Source organism: Pseudomyrmex gracilis, unplaced genomic scaffold (genome assembly GCF_002006095.1).
Source record: "Pseudomyrmex gracilis isolate BER0280 unplaced genomic scaffold, ASM200609v1 scaffold_55, whole genome shotgun sequence".
Classification (NCBI taxonomy): domain Eukaryota; kingdom Metazoa; phylum Arthropoda; class Insecta; order Hymenoptera; family Formicidae; genus Pseudomyrmex; species Pseudomyrmex gracilis.
This window is the reverse complement of record NW_018020639.1, coordinates 516,289-535,488: the sequence shown is the minus strand read 5'-3', so window position 1 is coordinate 535,488 and position 19,200 is coordinate 516,289. Positions and strand designations below refer to the sequence as shown.

The 19,200-nt window shown below is 42.9% G+C and overlaps 1 protein-coding gene across 3 annotated transcripts in view; it reads right to left on the bottom strand.

Annotated features, from left to right (window-relative positions):
* LOC109853826 (teneurin-m) overlaps positions 1–19,200 on the bottom strand; it is a 535,016-nt gene that overhangs the window by 215,771 nt on the left and 300,045 nt on the right. The gene's annotated exons all lie outside the window — the stretch shown is intronic.

The following is a 19,200-nucleotide window of genomic DNA, read 5'->3' as shown; positions in this document are numbered from 1 at the left end:
GTAACAGCTTCTCTTTAAACGAACAATTTTTTTCAAAGATTTAGTTCTCTCTCTAAATTGTCAGACACCTCTCCTCGATTTGCGCGTGTTCACGCAATTAAAAAAAAATATCTATCTTGTTAATTCATATACTCGCGTATCTGATGTAAAATATAACAAGTTACGGAAACGTACAAGAGTAATTTTCGGATTTTCCATCAACGTTACAAAAATTACCAGAGTGAATAAAGTGTTCAACATGTTCGTTGTTCTCGGAACGTACAACTCGAGATCAGCTATACATTGTCGTAGATAGCGGAAAATTAGTTTTGCGACAGTTTCAACAGTGGAAACGTGTGTGCGTATGTGTGTCCCACTGAAACGGACATTTATGAATTGAGTTTAAGCGGATCTTATAGCTCGACCATGTAACTCGACCGCGCGTACGTACGTACCGCGATATACATATATATATAATATATATACGTGTATGTGTGTACGAACTCGAAAACTAATAGCTTGCGAATGACAACCAAGAATTTTTGCAACGATCGTCACGGATATATAGCGCGCGTGTATGTACGAACATGAATAAGTTACACACTTTCGGATGCATCATGACGTATGTATGATGCATCGTTTTTGTTCTCTTTTTTGTTTTCCAACGGTCGCTATTACCGCCGGTCGCTGGCGGTACTATTACGAAGCGCAGAAACGAATTTGGCATCGGCTCAGAAACATCCGGGTGGTCGTTCCGACCTCACGAAGGAAGGATTTCGTTTGGGACCGTTCCAACTCGCTCGCTCGCTATCTCTCTCTCTCTTCCTCTCTCTCTCTCTCTCTCCGAAGAAGTACAACAAGCTTTTTCGATACGAACAAAATTGGAATTATGTGGTACATCCACCGGAGGGAAGGGAAGGTAATTAAGACGCCCAAAAAGGGAAAAAAAACTTTTACATGAAATCTATTGATGTTACAAGCGTGACGTGCGGTCTATGATCTCGTTAACGATAGAGAAATAGAGGTGGTAAACGTGGGCCTCGGTATGTGCGCGCTGTCGGAGATAAATTAGTAGATGGCTCAGATACGCGCGCGCACACGGTAGATTGGTTTTAGAACTACGAAGTGAACGCGTGCGCGAGCGCACAGTACCGGTTGAATTAAAGCGTGTTGTTAATTCTCCGCGCTCTGTATATTCCATTCTTATTTCAAAACTTTCTTCGGAATGACAAATGAAGCTTCGCGTCGCGTAATTCAATGGATGCAAACAGAATTAAAAAAAAAAAAAAAAAACATGAACACTTTATATATTTGATTAGACAAATATCGTATCTCACAAATATTGTAGAATATTATTTTAGCCATTGCAGATCGTATCAGAAACCGGATACTATAGGAAATCGAACGATCGAGGCTGCATTCCGATACTCACTGCCTGTGTAACGTAAACTACAGATGTTTTGTAACGTTGTAGAATAAATATCGAAATGCAGCCTGAATAAATATATATTACCTTGTTTACTTTGATTAGAAATGTTCTATGGTCTGTGTATTTTTTTTTTAGTCGGTATATTTTCCCGACGATACGTAATATGTATTCGTTGTGAGTTATCTTTCGGAAATAATTTTCCTCGACTCGCGACAGTTATCTCTCGTTTTCCAAAATCCTTACGTACACACTGTTTTATCTAAAATTTATTCTTATTATCGCCGATATGAGAAATTGAGCATAAAAGCAACATCAGAAAGAGAGAGAGAGACAGAAGAGACGGAACATATTGACCGAAAAGTATATTTGGAAGTTCTAATTAAGCGCTCGAATTGGCGAAGGTTAAGCAGGCGCGACGAAATTCGACTTAACCCCGAATCTTCAGAGAATACCTTTCGTATCCCTCGCACCTCCGAGTAACCGATGTTAAAGCCGAAGCTGCTGGCGAGGAGTCGTCTACTGTAATCCTTAATTGGTCCGTGTGATTCATTCGGTCCATTCATCGTAACTAAACTGCTCTTCGAAGGAGAGCCTCGTGTCCTCGCCCCTGGCGACAGAACGAAGCGCGTAGGATCTGCTATCTCTCGCGTTCCGAGATCGTTTTCTCTCCTGCGCTGTGTGTACGTTTCTCTCTCTCTCTCTCTCTCTCTTTCTCATCCCCCAGTTCAATCTTAGTTACACGAGAGATACCACCACGACGGCGCCACCCCACGGTAGCCTGTCCCGCTGCTCGCCGTTATTAACGTAAAATCAGATAAACAAACGCGCGGTCTCAATTCCGTCTGACATAATCAGCCGTTCGGAGATGGGAGAAAGAAGCTAAGAGCAAACCAGAGAGCGACTACGGGGGACTAAACTAACAGGGGAGGATTTTTATTGCACTTAACAAAAACATTATCTTCAAAGTTCTTTAAACAGCGATGTCACAGTGCAAACTGAACGGGATACGAGTTCTCTTTTTCCAAACACGTCAATAGACAGTTCGAGCCCTGAAAAATTATCATCCGTATATCTGGAAGAGAGATAATTGCCTACACCCCCCCAGAATGTCGTAAACGCGCGCGCTCGTAGATGGCGAGGCGCGATTGGCCTCGTTGTCGACCGCGTGAGAATTCACGGAAAGGAAGGCCCCCCCGGTAGGGTCATCCGAAGATGATGTCCCGCAGAGAAAGAGAACGAAAGGGAGGAGAGGAGGGAGAAAGAGACAATGATCGTCCGGATCAGAAGGAGTACGAGGAAAAGGGTGCGCCCTGCGGGTCCTGCCCGGACGGATATTATTACGAGGCTCTGCGTGTTCTCCCCGGTTTCAGCCACGTACGTGCGGCGACATTCGCACGACGACATCGACGAAGATTACCCACTTTTCTACAGCCGCACGTCCCCTCGAACCTCGTTATTTCAAGAACGCGAGTTACACTTCGGGATACCCGAATGGAGAGATCGCTGTCTCGTTACCGATTACTTCAAGGATCCGCGACTGGAATCTTACGGACTCTTATTTCGATGATGAGAGAATTAAAAAAAAAAAAAAAAAAAAAAAAAAAATCCTGTTGCTCAGATAACGAAGAGAAATTCAGAAATTCACTATAACGTGAAACAAAAAGAATGTCTCAAATCACTTATCGACGAGAACAAATTATAATTTCCGATATCTCACCGCGCGGATAGAAAATTTCTACAACACATCTATTGTACGCTGATGTGTTCCATTAAATTAATCGGCAAATATGTTGATTACTGCATCCGCTTTAATTGAAATAGTACTTTATAGAAAATGACGTATGTTATTAATAGTCGGTTCAGCTTGTTTAAATTTTATTACGCGAACTGGCGCACAAAATTCGAATTCGTGTGTATTAATTTATACACATATAAAAGTTGGCGCACAAAATTTTTTCATCAAACAGATTTAAACACAGAAAATATGTAACGCGAGTTCTGAATTTTCACCCTTCAACTTTTCAACTTTGTATAATTTAAATTTATATCGTTGCACGGCAGAAATTACATCACCGGCTGAATTCGAACCGTAAAATCGTATCCGTTTAAACACGAATATTTACAAGGCTACGATCGTATTGTTCAATTCAATGCGGAAACTTTATTTCTCCTCGATAGAATCTCGCGAGAGAAAAGGAAAATAAAAATTTAACTTTTTTATTTTTATAAAAAATATAATTTCGATCTCGAGAGGATACGAAGAGAAAATTTCTTCTTTTCTTCTTGTCTACTTTACATTCTCTGTTCTCTCTCTCTCTCTCTATCTATCTTTTTGCTCGGCTATCGCGGCCATCGACATTTCGATTTTCTCTCGTCGGTTTTCTTCTCGCGCAGAATCAACGAGCGTAGCCGCTTTCCGTGTAACACCGCGTGAGTCGACGGGCGCAAGAAAAGGAGGAGAAATGATTTCCGGGCACGCACCTATCCGGAAATATTCGACGACGAGGATCCGAGATTCGTGAAGGGGGTTCGCGGAAGGGTGAATAATAACGTTTGAAATTTGAGATGCGGAATAAAACGATGTCGCGGACGAGAAGCGCGTTGTCAAAAAAGAGGTTAGGCGTTTCTTTCTGAGAACGGTGCCGGTGAAGCGCGGGAGGAAGAGGAGGAGAGAGAGGGGTGAAAGCAGTTGAGGAAGCTGGAAAGAGAGATAGGGATGGGATATAGGATTCCGCGCGCAGGAAGAGAGAGGGAGAGAGAGAGAGAGTACGTATCCTGGCGTGTATAGTCGACGGCAAAGCAAAAGGATGCAAGTGGAACCGGCAGGAAGGAAGGAAGACTCCTAGGCTTCGTTCAATAAAATGGAATATCTAATAAGGGACAAATGCAGTCAAGGAAAGAATGGAGGGCGCGCGGGCAAAGAAGGCGGATAGTTCGTTCGGCTGAGCGCGAGAAGAGACGTGAGTTCGAAGCCTTTTCCCGCGCGCGCACCGCGCTGTTCTCTCTATTCCTCCGCCTCCTCCTCCTCCTCCCTCTACATCCCTCTTTTCCCCGAGATACGTAAGAAAGATCGGAAAAGAGGGCTGATCCGCGAAGCAGTCAGAGATGGTCCGATGTATAAAACGACGACCTTTGAATGAGGAGTAAGGAGCAAGGCGGAAATATGCAAAGTCACAGAGCGTATGGAAATAACGGCGTGATATCCTTGAGTCTAAGAGATATCGCAGCGCGGGAGAGAGGGGAAGAGAGGGATGATTTTTGAAAATCCTGCTTTTGCAGCGTGATTCTTGTATGAATTTTTTATTCTTTGAATGTCAGTTTTGAACTACATTGTAGATACTGACGAAAAAGTTGCAGAGGTTTTCGACCGACAAACTAATATAACGTGAACTTCATATTTCGACGTCAAAAAACGTTATTTCGATCAATCTGGATCGTATTTTTTCGATTAAAAAAAAAAAAAATTACACATGGACCGATCGAAGGAGAGTCTCGTTTCGATTGACGTGGCAAACCGAGAGACTTGAAGAGTCTCTCGAAGGGCAGTTCAGAGCTTCATTTCAATTTACATATGCATCAGCGCGTGTCATTATCCTATCATTCTTAAGAATCGGGTTCACATTTAAACGAAGTGATTTACAAATATGTAAATACAAAACTTATCATAGAAGCGTCTCATAATCGACATTTCCGTTCCTTGTATTTATCATACTTTCTGATTTGAGATTACAATAGATGGAGGATTTCTTGAGAAAACGAAATAGTAGTTTTGACATAAACGGTAATGTACAAAAATATAAAATTATCACCGTTGAGTCGTGTGCACTTATTATTATTATTTTTTTTTTGAGTAATGTACATGAAAGTGATGATGAACTTTCATCGTTTCAAATTTCGATATTAATCTCGTTACTCGGAAATTCGTAAAAACAAATGTTCCAGCTTTCAGAAAATTTCACGTGATAAGTACCGGGAATTGTTGCTTTTCACTTCGATCGCGCGAAAATTCAGATTGAAATACGAGCGAACTGCGAGAAAATAATCGCGCATCGAGTATCGATAGTGCAGACGCTTTTCTTCCGCCGGGAGGAGGATGGGCATCGAGGTGAACTCGCGCGAAGGAAGGTGTCGCGAGATTTAAGTTGTCTCGGATGATCCGAGAAACGAAACGTACGTGGAAAATTTCGAATGGGGCGCGACACATCCCTCGCTCACAATCAGTTGTGTAGGGCTGGCGTTATCGCGCGAGGAAGACGGGTCGGGAACGCGGGCACGGAATAAAACCTCTTCAGAGAGACGCGCGTACAAGATGGATAGCTACGGCTTCGGTGAGAAAGAGAGCGAGTGCATTGGTGTGGATGTGCCCGACGTCTCTCGTTCGTCGTTGTGTTTCGTATACGTGTTCGCCTTGCCGGATTCGAAGGATGGTAGGTACGTTATCGATGACGCGAGGGCGAGGAGGTTCGTAGGGCGTACTGTACTCTCGAGGACAGCGCGGGTTTCCTGAAAAATGACTAGCAACGAAAGAGGCTTACATCCTCTTGGAAATTTTTTAAATTAAAAATTCAGAGATTTTGTATTCGTCCGATGTGCGTGTAATATGTTCGGCTTTTCAAAACTGCTCGAGGTTAAAAAAAAAAATATATATATTCCCCGGCGTCAATGCGAATTGTCGGAAAGGACGTTTTTATTCATCGGTCTATTCACGTCGCACGAGATTATTTCGATTCATATTCCACACGCGCATAATGCCATTGTAACGAGAGATGCAACGAGAAGAGTTTCACAGGGATATATATACATATATAATACCGTCACGAGATATACCAACGTAGCGCGCGTGGCTCGCGCTTTTGTATCTTAACGAGCCGCCCGATGTATCTCTTACCTTCCACGATGTTTATCCTCCGCACAAGGAAGGATCTCGCTCTCTCGCGGTTATCGCATGATTAGATCGTCAGAGAATCGGATTCTCAATCGGGAAGAATTTATTTCTCAGTGGATCTCAGTCACCGATAGTCTCCCCTTTGAAGTGCGAGAAGAAAAGAGGTCGCGATTACTTCGGCGCGGGTTTTATCGTGCTGAGATATTCCGCGGAGATTAATTGCACTCCGCTTTCGTGCTTATCAGATGACGTTGTCTGTGTATTTTTACAAACAATGCTGTTTATTGCAAAACGCTTTTCACATACACAATTTGACATTGAATAAATTTAAGATAAAACAAAATATATGTATTAAAGAATGTAAGTTTCCAGTTAAATTGATGACTCCATCGAGAGAAAAGATTTTTTTCTTCTCGAGAGAGAAGAATTTTTTTTCGTTTTGCTGAATTACAACGTATCAGTTTTGATATTTACATAAATGTTTGGAATTCCAATTTTTTAATTCTAAATGTGTCTGTGAGATGTTTCCGCCGAGAGAGAGAGAGAGAGAGAGTTCAGACCGAGTGAGAGAAACAGAGAGAGAGAGTCTGCAGAGTTACGGTTGACAGGTCGGGATAAGGAGAAAAGAAACAGCCTCGGTTATTTTATTTGCCGGTCACGACTTTTTCCATGTACTACACTCACCACGGTCAGTAAATGCGCCCGCCGCTCGCTCCGCGTATATGAAGCGGTGACACCCTAAATCCAAGAAATTAGAGTTCTTCGGAAGAATGACCACAGTTACCGAGTTTTCTCCGGGCTCGGGGAAAGGCGAACGTCATTAGTTACACGCGAAGAAATTTCTCATCGAGTTAAGAACAATGTAAAATTACGAAGGAGTCCGAGAGAGAGAGTTTTTTTATTCGATTGTTAATTCGATCGCGCGGATCGCCATATAGAGCGCGATACGGGATTTATACGAGGAATAACGTCGACATTTAAGGGAAATCGTGGTCTCGGGCAAAACGAATTATCACACCGACGCGAAAAATCTTTCTTCTCGAGCCGAATGATTGTCTCTCCCGCCCTAATCTTTGTGTGGAAATATAACTTCCCTTTCATAAAGTCGCGTGGCTAAACAAAAGACGTAACACGCCCATTAATTTCGCTTGTATCGAGGGGAGAGTTCTGACGCAAATAATATGATAAAACGTTCATTTTCTCGAACAAAGAAGACATTGTCTGACAATTCCACGAATTAGCGAACGCGCGTGTTTGTTTTGAATTCCGGAAATAAATTCAATTCCGTTTTCTTTGGTCAAAATTTGCTCCTGGTAATATATCCGCCTACATATATACATATGTACATTTTTTTTTTCATAAAGTTGTCTAACGGTATTAAAAAGTAAATAAACACGTGTGTGTTAAACAATACAGTACTACTGATAAAACAACACTGGTCAAAGAGTGACTACATTAAAAATTCATTTTTCCAATGAATATGGATAAACTCTTGCATGGAAATATTGTTTGCGAAAAAATGCTGCGGCAACGAAGGCGATCAATTGCCATTTGCACATCGATGTGCGGGTCGCGTAAACAGGACTGATGTGTCATTTGATCTTGGATCCCTCTCCTCCCCCGTTCACAAATAAAAAGCGACCGAGACGCAAATGTGATGGTAATGTAATACGAAATGCGTTCGAGCGCAATTGCTACGCGGAGCAACGTTACGTCATCGATACGAGCGGGAAACGTTAGTCATGCGGAGTCGGTAAACATAAACAGCTGCGAGTTCTTTTCTCGAAAACTATTACGGAACAATGAATGGCTTCCTCTCACTTTATTGGATATAAAGATTCGTTTTAGGTTGTTATACGACACCGTTTTTATGATACAAATAAGAAATTTTATAGGAAATGTTAGGATTTTTTACAGAGAACGAGGCAATCTCATCCTGATGTACGATGTGTAAAATTTTCAATATATTCGACAATTTCAATTCTTTTTTTTTTTTTTAATGTCTAAATCTTCACACTCTGGAAAACAAGGAAAATCGACTCACCAGACGATGTCCCTCAGTCTCAATCGACGCTGTGTCCTCAGTCTGCCGAGTTCTATTTCTCCTTCTGTGTCCTCACAATCTGCTCTTCGTCTCCGTGTACTTTGACTCGCGATATCGACCGGAAAAACGCGAATGGACATCATAAACAATTGCTCGTCCATGCGACACGGACATCTCGACAAGCACGCACGAAGCAATCTCGAAATAACGCGTGAAACAACCGATCGTTATTGTTTGTTAGTTAAACGCCGCGATTCAGCAGTTGTTACGATCAGTAGCGCGAGTGCCTCGACACATGATGTCGCGTCGATAACATCTTATTAAAACATGAAAAATAAATGAAAAAGACGGCGCATCTCTATGATGCGAAGACGTTTACGTCGTTGGCCGTAATGTGACGCGAACGAAAAGCTCAACTCTGCAGCAACTTCACACCGGACTACTTTCACGAGATCGAGCACGGACATTTACGTCGATAATTGATTAGTCATCACGCGCGCCGGAAATACTACACACTCAACATTCTCCCGTAACATTCCCGATCGCGGTCGAAACTAGAATAGATAATCGGTCCGGAGTAACTCGCGTCAATCTCGGAGCATTGATGTACTCACATGAAATATATGTGTTTCCGACGCGATGTCCCGCGTCTATATTTTCTCTGTCTCCATTTTCTTCCGACGGCAACTATTTTCTTCCGACGGCAACTACATCGACGTAGCGCACGTATCGACGGATCAACGCGCGTCGAATGTTTCAAATGATGATTTTACGCTCCGGGGCTCCGATCCTTCCGAACCGAAACGTTACGAAAGCTGATCGTTCGGACGCGAGAACGCGCGGCAACTTCACAGCGCATTGCGCGCGGATTATCGCAGACGAGAACACACTCTCACCGAGCATCGTTCGCGATATTAAGCTTCAATTACTTCGTTATTCGTCAAACAATGCGGAAGAACAACACGCGCGTGTTGATATTGTTGCAAGATGATTATTTCTAATGCGCGAAATGCGTGTTTCGACATGGCTGCGTTTGTGTCGAACGTGTCGCATACGCAAGAAAAATTTTGATTACTCGCGATCGTTCTCAGTGACTTCGTACTCACTTAAAACAGCTCGATTCGGTGCCGTCGGCACATCAAATTCACTCCCGTCTCGAGAAAATGTAACGAAAACTTCTAAAAACTTTGACTCCGATCGAACAACCGAAGCACTCGAGTGGTTCCGCGAGACTATAACACCTGTGAGAAGGTCGTCGCGCGCGAGTCAAAACAAAAACACTTGACGCGCCTCCCTTAGGGCGGCGTTTGAAAAACCTTAAGAGCCGTCGCGCAAAAACGTCTGTCGCGCGTTACGTACGTACGTCAAGTGTTTAAACGTTTTTCTTTGGGCATTCGCCCTAATTAAACTTTGCATCATTGTGAAAGTGAAACAAATGACAAAAAATCGAATATTTATTTATCTCGAGAAGTCAATAAAGATTACAGTTGTGTAACGCTTTTAATTTTGGCGAACGCACAACGCTGAACGTATAATGTAATACGTTTCGGACGTTCTTGTGTGCCGGAGTAATGTTTATTGACTTATCGAGATAAAGAAATATTTGTTTCTTTTGTTATTTGTTTCTGATTGATCAAAAATAAATGCTACTCTAGCCAATTAGCGACGGCCGCTAGAGACGCGAGTCCCGTCGCATATTGGCGGGTTCTTTCTCGATACGTTCTTGGACGGAGCGGATAGCGCGACGGAAAACTTTTTTGATATTTTGTGATAAAGTTCGTTATCGCGAGTTTACGTAACGTGCGAGTTACGTGTTTCGCGAGTTTCCTTCAATCGTATCGTGTTAATAAAATCCACGAAACTGTGATTGTTCGGCCAAGTTTTCTTCTTCGCGGATTTATTGTTTGGAGCGAAGGTGTCGCGGGAGAGAGGAGCACAATGACGCGGCGGGAGGACACATCGAACGGCAAGTGTTTTCTATCATTTCACAACACGCGCGATAATATTTCACGTACTTTATATTTGCGTTGGTCCCAGATGTGTTGATCGCGAATTATAAACAACACGAGCCCGAATGTGTATAAAATGTATTGTAACCATCGCTCGGATTGACAGTCGCATTTGAATTCTTCGAGATATTATATATATATATATATACGTGTATAAATATTTTTAGAGATTGTATAATATGGAAAATATGTTTTGCTCACACTTTTGTTGTTTCGAAAAATCACATATTTTATGTGTTCTGAGCCGCGAAATACTCGAATCCGAGAGACAGGACTGTCATCCTCCGTGTGTCTCACGGGGTCGTCTTTCTTTTTGTTTTCCAACTACCATCCATCACGTCAAATGCTCTTCTCAGCATTTAATCCCTCCGCGAGCACACATTCGCGCATTATGATTTCGCGCATCGCAACTTTTTCACTTTCCAACGTTATGTACGCGCGCGTTGCAAAAAGAGATGTGATAAAATAAGAAAAATTTGGGAAGAGGAGTTAAAAGAATAAAATAGAAAGAATGACGCGGCTGAAAGGCGAGATAGAAAAAGAAGCGATGCGGCCCTGAACGCATGACGACGACGACGACGACGACGACGACGACGACGACGACGACGACGAACGGATAAAGAAAAAGAGAAGGGAGGGAATGGGGATGGGAGAGCGGTCGCAGATTTCGTCGGGACTCTCGACAAGTTTTCTGCAATCGGTTCGTTTGATGCGGATTCGTCCGTCTCCGCCCACCTGCGTCCAAATCGAAGGCTTTTCGCGAAAGTTGTGACATTCCGTCGCGAAGACGCGGAAAAGACAGAGAAAATGTAAAGAACGAAGGCGGGGTATAACCAGGCAGAGATAAGAGGCGGGAAGGGAGAAGAGGGTTTGAAGAAAAAGGAGAGAGAGAAAGAAAGAGAAACGGAGATAGTACGCGAACGTCTCCTCTTGCGTAAGTCGGCAAGGAGAGAGAGAAAGAGAGAGAGAGAGAGAGATTGCTGCTGCTGCTGCTGCTGCTGCTGCGTGGAGAAACTTGAGCGAACTCCGAATGTTTACCGCGAGACTCCGCTCCCCGAATCAAGGACCCGTGCGTTTCTTTTCCCAACGTTGACGAACCAACCTGTTTGTTAACTTGTTCAGGAATTAGCTTCAAACTTGCGCAAGAAACGCTAATTAAAAACTGAGAGATTGCCGCTGCTTCTCCGTCTGTCTGTCTGTTTGTCGACGATCGTCTTGCGTCATGAGTGGGTTCTCTAGTTTCCTTGTATTGTCGGCGGAAGTTTGTAATTGGAATGTTCTTGCGCCCTGTATCGTCTGCAGACACGGACGCCTACGATCTCGATGCCAGACGCTAAGAAACGTATTTGAGGAAAGTGTAGGGTTATTTCCCTTTCTCTCTCTTTCGTTTTTCATATCGTTTTTCTTTTATTCACATTGCTTTTTATTGTTTGAAAGTTTGTATTTTTTCCACGTTGTGGAGAAAACGTTGTCACATGATGATCTTATAAGACTTTATGACTTTATAACAGGAGAAGAGAAGGAAAGAGAGAGAGAGAGAGAGAGAGAGAGAAGGGAAAGGAGAAGGGAGTAAGAGACGTGAATCTCTCGCTACGATGTAGTCCTTGGTGCTTCGTTTCGAGAGCGATCGCCAATATTTGCTTGTCGCCGGGACGAAAGCCGTGAAGAGCGGGGCTCTAGCGACCGGAAGATAGTTGGCATGCGTGCGCGACGAGCGGAAGAGAGTGGAAAGAGCTCGAGGTTACTTCGTCGGAATACCAAATACCCATTTTGCCTCGCCTGACTACCCTCGAATCGGACCGCTACTTGCGCGGGACTTCCTAAACTTCTCGAGAAAAAAGTCGGATTCTATCTTTCTCTCAAAAAAACGTCACATTCTTGATTTTGCGCGCGCTTCTTGTTACATAACTGACCAGCGTGAGAGTCAGAAGACGATTTCCACCACTTGAACCTGTAACCTTTGCTTGAACTGTGAAAATACAAACACTGCGTAATTTTTCGATTTTTGCAGTAAAAAAAAAAAAAAAATAGTCAAAATAAAAACAAGCAAATATTGACAAAATAATTGCGACGTAGTTCGAGTACAAAGTGCTAGTTTGTGAATGCGTTCCCTGAATGCGCGTTCAGTGGAGAGACGTGTGCGTAGTGGGACGTACACGTCTGAGTGGGAGAGAAGGGGGGGTGACCATTGCCAGTGTATGTGTCTTAGAGGTGGATGAAGGAAGATGAGGATGCATCTTGCGTGAGTTAGGGTTGACCGAGCTGAATAATGCATTGAGTTGCCTGCATCATAGCCTGTATATTCTCGGCGCCGTTGCGCACGTTACTCGGTGTACAGTCGCTGTGTACATGTAGTCTTGTCTTTGCTATTTAGTAATTTGGTATATGCGCTTGTTACCGCGCGCGCGTGGACTCATATTTGCCGTTGAAACTTGCGGAGCATGAATATAGCATATCGTCACATTAGGCGCGTCTCACGACAACGCAAGCTTTTCCAATTTATACATCCGTTTGTCTGATGTTAATTTGCTCGCCTAAGAACGTGTGTTTATTTTTCACTTCCGATATTTGTTGTAATTTATTTATATCGTAGTTTGCGCGTTCAACGACTGCGCGCTATCTTCAAACGCTCACCGTCCGTGGAAATCATCGCAAACACACTCACCTGCAACAAAGAAAGAAAGACAAATTTTTTTATTCAAATGAGTTTGGATTAATGTACACTCGCGCTTTATAAAGTCCGCGCGTTTATTTTGCTTCGAGATTTCATCGCAGTTTTGAAAATTTCAAGAACTTGGGTTGCGCGGGTGTGTGTGTGTGCGTGTGTTGTGCATTTCGCGTTGAACGGCAAAACTTAAAGCGTTTTGCAAACAACAAAGACTAGTTCAACAGGTCCGGAAAGAAACAGTTTGCATGTAAATATTTGCGCGCGTAGAACTCGCTCCTGTTTAAAGTGTCTGTCTTTTCATTCCCGGAAGCTTTGTCACGGGGCACGCGATATCCAGCCACTTTCGTTTTCGTTTTTCCTCCCCCTCCCCCCTTCTGCTTTCTCACTCTCCGACGAGTAACGTCTAAAAGGCAATTTTGTCATTCGCGACGATACATCCGCGCGTTGTGCTTTCACAGTCTCGTGATCTCAGGAAAAGAATGAAGTGGCCGAAGAGGTGCAAAGGATATTGCAAGCTACTAGAGAAAGACCTAAGAGAGAGAAACTAATATATCTCCGTTTTCCCGCACACGTAAGATTATTGCATGAAGAACACAAAGTGGGAGGAATCATTGCGATCCAATTACAAGCTTTTTAACGCGAGCTTATCTCGCGATAAATGTGTTTCGTCATAGAGGCTGATAAAACATTTCTGCAAATGTATATATGGCGCTAGTCTTCCAGTATATATATATATATATTATATATACGCGAAGAAATCTCGGCAAATTCTAAAATTTCTTTCGCTCGCCGAGCGTAATCTTTCAGCATTAAATGAATTACATTTTCTCTCTCTCTCTCTCTCTCTCTCACCCCCTTTTGTTAAAGTAGAAATTCGATACGCATTCGACGGACCGGGAGACGTCGGCCAGACGGTGGGAGTTAAAATTTCGTTATTATGATTGGTTCATCCGATCTCCTTTCAGGAGAAATATAATTCCACGATACTGGAGAAGGCGGGAACGGCGGCGGCGCCTGGGATTAAAGGCGGGAATGTATTCAGTTTAAGCTTCTCAGGTTCGACTATTAACCAACAAGAGGGATAATAAGCTGCACTCTTGCATAATGTTGCGTAACGAACGGAAACCGGTAAACGCTAACATAAAAGCAACTTGGTTGCTACAATGTATTTGCACAAATATATATAATGATAAATTTTATTATACTAGCACACAACATAGGCGCACGCTACGCGTACGCTATTATTGTTTTTATTTTAACGTGTTGCGTCAGTGACCACAACCTGTCACCGCGATGACAGCTAATATATACGTCTTACAAACCATATAATATGAGAAATGTCAGAAATAACGCATAAAAATCAAACTCGAAAAATAGTGAAACCGAGAAGTGGAAAAACAACACGTGAGTAAAGTAACGTGACTTTAGTTACGTGTCTTTAAAACCGTAATTAAAGTAAGATCACGTGACAGGGAAAAAAGTAAAAAAAAAAAGATTATATATATTATATATGTATAATATTCTATATATATATATATCTATATATAATATATATAATATATATAAAATTATATTATACCGATATATATGTACCGCAATCACGTAACCGGGGTCAGTGACCTCGCCGCAGTCGCGTGACCGGGGTCAGTGACCTCGCCGCAGTCGCGTGACCAAGGTCACCTTACCGTAGTATATATATATTACATATAATAATATACGTGCAAAACAAATGCATGATACACATTTAATATGCCGTTAATTTATTGTTAGACTAGATTTAAAGAATGTGGCACACACGGTCGTTTAACGCGACTGACACTTTTTGTCAGATTTTTCAATATATTATTATTGTGTTATTGTGTAAAACAATATTTCAACAAGTTCTTTGGTATGTTAGCGCTTACAGAGAAATAAATAGGTTTCATTAAAACTGCGAATTTGACGGTTTGCGCGAGGGTGAGAATGTCGAGTACAAAAGAGAGAGAGGGGAAGAAAAAAAGAGAGAGGAGAAATATATATCCGGCGCAACACGGTGGTAAATGCAGAAAATGGAGGGTTGGGGAGTTTCTGCTTTTATGGAGAGACGATGTCAATGTCCTTGTGCGTCTCTGCGCGCGCGAGACCACCCCCTCTTTCTCTCTCTCTCTCTCTCTCTCTCTCTCTCTTTGCGAGTCAAACCAAGCGAGTAATTATTATTAGCGTGGGTGCTAACGAGGCGCCCGTGTTTTGGCGACCGCCAGACCGACCACCCTCGGCTTCGTTCGCGATACAAACCGTGAGCGCCGCGAAGGGAAGGGATGATACGGCGGGCGGGAAAATAAATTTCACCGACTGTAAATAATCGTCGTAAATTGGGCTATAGCGGACAATAGACGCTCGGGGGTTGGAAAGTTCCTTTTCCGTGCTGGTTTTGCTCGAAAGGAGCTATCGCCTCGCCACGAGGGGGATGCACAGTCAGTCGGCTCGGGAGAATGAAGCTCGCGGCGCGGTTATCAAGGAAATCCTATTAATTGTCGTAAGCAGCGATAATTGCCGCGACGGTATCTCGTTTATGGTATACGAGGTTACGCAACTACTGCGGCCGCGCCGACGTATTTCGTGTTAATTATCGGTAACGACTGCAATTACTCACGGAAAACTCGTAAGGATCCCCCTTGCCGGTCGTTTTCGCGTGTCGTTTTACTCGACTCTCGCTCCGATTTCCCGCCAACCGAGCGATATAAACTTCTTCATTTTGTGCCAATTTGACGATACCGTACCGACGACGCGAAACCAACGAAACGGAACTTTTATGCCGTCCGCAGAGCGTGCCTTTTTACGGCAGTAAGACAAATTTGCGCTCTGACTTTGCCGGGACGAACGTCCACATTAAACGCCGCACTGATTGCTTAGACAAACATGAAATTTCCGCCGTTGTCTCTTTGTTCCGATTACTTTGCTTCTCCCCCCGTGCAATAAATGTTATCATTTGCTTGTAATATTGCAACATAACAAGCTACGTTACGAAGGAAAGAGAATTAAGTGTAATTCTTTTGTCAGATAATTAGAGATATTGCATACGTATGCAAATTAATACATCTAATTAGAGATATTGCATATGTGTATGCAAATTAATACATCTAAATGTTTATTACATTCGCGTATTTTCAATCTAACGACTTTGTGCACGAATATATCTTAAAATGAAGAGCAACACACACATTGTGTTTGCCGAATAATGCACATTTTGCACATCTCTCTCTCTCTCTCTCTCTCTCTCTCTCTTTTTTCCCCCAAATATTCAATTTCACGAAACGGTAATCGTGTGCGATATATAATATCTAAATTTATTTCGCGTGCATACAATTACGTCTGTGCGGTCCGTACGTACAAACGTTTTTCAATCTTTGTATGCGCATCGAAATCATCATTGTGTACTTGCCATTTGGTCGGCAGCGTCTACTTTAATTGCGCAAACGATAACACACATAGGAATGCATATACAAGTTTGTCCACATGTACGTGATTTCACGCGGATATATGAATCCTCCTGCGCTTTTGGTCCTGCGCATGTGTACACATAAACTCCGGGCAGGTCGGGCTCAGTCGTGTATATTTTAGCGTCTGTGAATAATCAGCAATCAGCAGTAGCTGCGGCAATGGCGGCGGTAACAAATTGCACGTGTACACACACACACACACACACACACATACACAAACTAGACATGCAAATTCGAGAGAAGCGAGTCTCGACCTTATCCGAATCCTAGCCTACCCCAACCACCGGTCGTCCCTTTTGATCTAACGAGTCGTGAAATCGCTACGGGGAATCGAGCTATCGCTTTTCGGACAGATTGAATTACCTGTCGCAAGTTTGAAGTTTCCGCAAACGCTGTTTCCCGAATTAGAGATTCGTCGTAATTTCGAGTCACCCCCCCCTCCCTCCCCAAAGTGTCATATTGATATACGCGTTGCTATATGCGCGCACATTTATTCGGTTTGTACATATTAAGAGCACGCGATTGAAAAACTATAAATTTTATTACTTGTTTATAAAAAGTAAATCTCTCCGAGACTGTTCTCTTTTTTTTTTTGCCGTTCTCTTCGGTCACTGCGAGCGCGTGATATATTTTTGATACACGTCAATTAGTCGCATGACTGAGAATTCGTCGCTCATAGAAGCGCGTATGCTATATCGCGTTAAAAATTCGCTCTCTTGCAGCTAGTCCGTTGTCCGGTGTGTGTAGATATTTGTGTTCCAACTGTTTGCGCGCGACGCGCGTTTCATATTTCTCCGATAAAAATCCGAATCGAAGACGTTACACGTGATACGAAAATTAAAACACGTCAGAGTAAACAAATACCGAACACAATAAGATCGCGTCTCGAGATAATTTTCCCGATTGCCGCTATCAGATTGACCGCGTAAATGTATCTATCAGTGCTGTGTAACAACCTCTCGGGTAGGATCGGTCGAGGATCGTTTCACTCGTGGTCAGAGATTTCCAGAAGTGGATAATTGACAGGCCCGCGCTCCGGGCCCGTCGTTGGAAATATAATTGGTGATCCTATCGGGAGACGTCTTTTATACGAATCTTGAGCGGAGACGCAACACAACGCGCGGTCTTCCTTCGTTAAATAACGAGCCCTTCACACGTACGTACTGATCAATCCGATACCGATCTGATTGCGCGAGGGTGCGGTCAGTCGGAGGAGTTCTCCGGTAACAGGTTAACATGCGCGCGCGCTGTTCTGTTTTATATTCATGCTTTTCTGATAAGATGATCCGCTTTCCGATCCATTTGCATTTCGGACTGTACAGGTGTGTCCGATGATGATTCACACTTTCAGGCCCCCACAACGAGGCGCAATCTTCCGTTCGTTCCGGATGTTATCAGAGAAGTCATGCACAAATTGATTGAATCTTGCGTTTCAATTAAATTTTAATTAAATTATTAAATTTAAATTGTTAGATTAAATTTCCATATGTTGCTCCCGCATTGCATTACACATTGTGCAATATAGGCTGTAGCAGAAGTTTATTTTCGTTGCCGTGCGAGTTTATTCACGAGAGTTTTTTCATGTTGATTCTTTGTGCCACGAGCACGGAACAAACTAAAAATAAAATTATAACCAAGCATATTTGATGCACGTTTCCGAGATATAAAGTAAGAGCTTATTTAACTATAGTAATTTTCGTATCGAGTAGGTGGCGTGTACGTAATTGAATAAAAGTAGGATACAAAAGGAGAGATCGATTCGCGAAGGAGAAACACCAATGACGACGCGCGGTTTCACGAAGCGAGGGATGAAATTCGGGCCGTTGAACGCGCAGAATCTTTCTCTCGGACAATACTGTACTCTTCTCCGTGAAAGAGAGAGAGAAAGAGAGAGAGAGAGAGAAAGAGGCAGGAAGATATGACTTGTCGTTGCGCGCGGAGTACATTTGATATTGGCATCGATATCCGTTCTTATTGCACAATAAAAATCGCATTCGATTTTTCCCGCGGGGTTCCCCCTTTGCCCCTCCCCCCGTCCCCGTTGTAAGAGGCTACGGGATTTTTCGAGGAGGGATTATTCCGGCAGTCGAAGATATCCTCGCGAAAGATACTTCTTCGGAATTGCTTCTGGATACAGTACAAACGATCTTCTCTCTGTTACATTGCTATCGACCGTTAGATAGTCAAGTGCTGCGGCCGCTGCACGCAGCGCATTCCTCTATGGGCGGTTTTATGGTCTCGCGGAAGTAAAGACGCGAATTCCGGCTGTAATACGAAACTTTTGATGCACTTGCTACTCTCGGCAGTTGCAGCAGCACGAGACTGCTCAGCATTCGTCCGGTCGAATATGCCTGCCGCGCTTTAAAACGCGCGATTTGCGTCGGCAGTTTTCCGCGTTGCTCCGGCAGTTAATTTGAATGAGGAATAAAAATAAGAGCGGAGAGAATATCTTAAAAGTGAGAGGAAAAAAAAGCATCACATTTATTAGAAGCTCTAGAATATCCTTAAGCGCATAGCCATTGTATAAAACATAAGATAAAAAAAAAAAAAGTTAAGCGCAAACAAATTTCGATCATAAAAATAAAAAGGAAAAGTGCATAAAAATAAAAGAAAATACAGAAAATGTGTAAAAATATGAAAATACTAAAATACGATAAAAACGAAAAAATACAAAAATATAAAATATAAATACCAGAAGAGGAGAGAA